Raw genomic sequence first — 907 nt, 5'->3', positions numbered from 1 at the left:
GCGACAGTATACAGCCTTGCCGAACTCCTTTCTCAATTTTGAACCAATCAGTGGTTCTGTGTCCAGTTCTCACTGTTGCTTCTTGACCCACATATAGGTTTCTCAAGAGACAAATAAGTTGGTCTGGTACTCACATCTCTTTAAGAACTTGCCACAATTTGTGTGATCCACACAATCAAAGGCTTTTGCATAGTCAATAAAGCAGAAGTAGATGTTTTTCTGGAACTTCCTAGCTTTCTCCATGATCCAGCATATGTTGGCAATTTGATCTCTAGTTCCTCTGCCTCTTTGAAATCCTGCCTGTACTTCTGGTAGTTCTTGGTCCTCATACTGCTGGAGCCTATCTTGTAGGATTCTGAGCATAACTTTGTTAGCATGTGAAATGAGTGCAACGGTGCGGTAGTTTGAACTTTCTTTGGCATTGCCCTTCTTTGGGATGAGAATGTAAACTGACCTTTTCCAATCCTGTGGCCACTGTTGAGTTTTCCAAATTTGCTGGCATATTGAGTGTAGCACTTGTACTGCATTGTCTTTTAAGTTTTTGAATAGCTCAGCTGGAATACTGTCACCTCCACTAGCTTTGTTGTTGCTCAGACTTCCTAAGGCCCATTTGACTTCACTTTCCAGGATGTCTGGCTCGAGGTCAGTGACCACCCCATCGTGGTTATCAGGGACGTTAAGCTCTTTCTTGTCTAGTTCTTCTGTGTAATCTTGCCACCTCTTCTTAATCTCTTCTGCCTCTGTTAGGTCCCTGCCATTTTGGTCCTTTATCAAGCCCATCTTTGCATGAAATATTCCCTTCATACCTCCAATTTTCTTGAAGAGATCTCTGGTCCTCCCTATTCTATTGTTTTCTTCTATTTCTTTGCACTGTTCATTTAAGAAGACATTCTTATCTCTTCTAGCT

The 907-nt window shown here is 42.0% G+C and overlaps 1 protein-coding gene across 3 annotated transcripts in view; it reads right to left on the bottom strand.

The window, feature by feature from the left end:
• ANKFN1 (ankyrin repeat and fibronectin type III domain containing 1) overlaps window positions 1-907 on the bottom strand; it is a 302,123-nt gene that overhangs the window by 149,174 nt on the left and 152,042 nt on the right. The window lies entirely within an intron of this gene.

The sequence above is a fragment of the Varanus komodoensis genome, unplaced genomic scaffold (genome assembly GCF_004798865.1).
Source record: "Varanus komodoensis strain SLA01 unplaced genomic scaffold, ASM479886v1 scaffold12, whole genome shotgun sequence".
Taxonomy (NCBI): domain Eukaryota; kingdom Metazoa; phylum Chordata; class Lepidosauria; order Squamata; family Varanidae; genus Varanus; species Varanus komodoensis.
The sequence above is the reverse complement of the archived record's forward strand: the minus strand, read 5'-3'. Positions and strand labels throughout refer to the sequence as shown.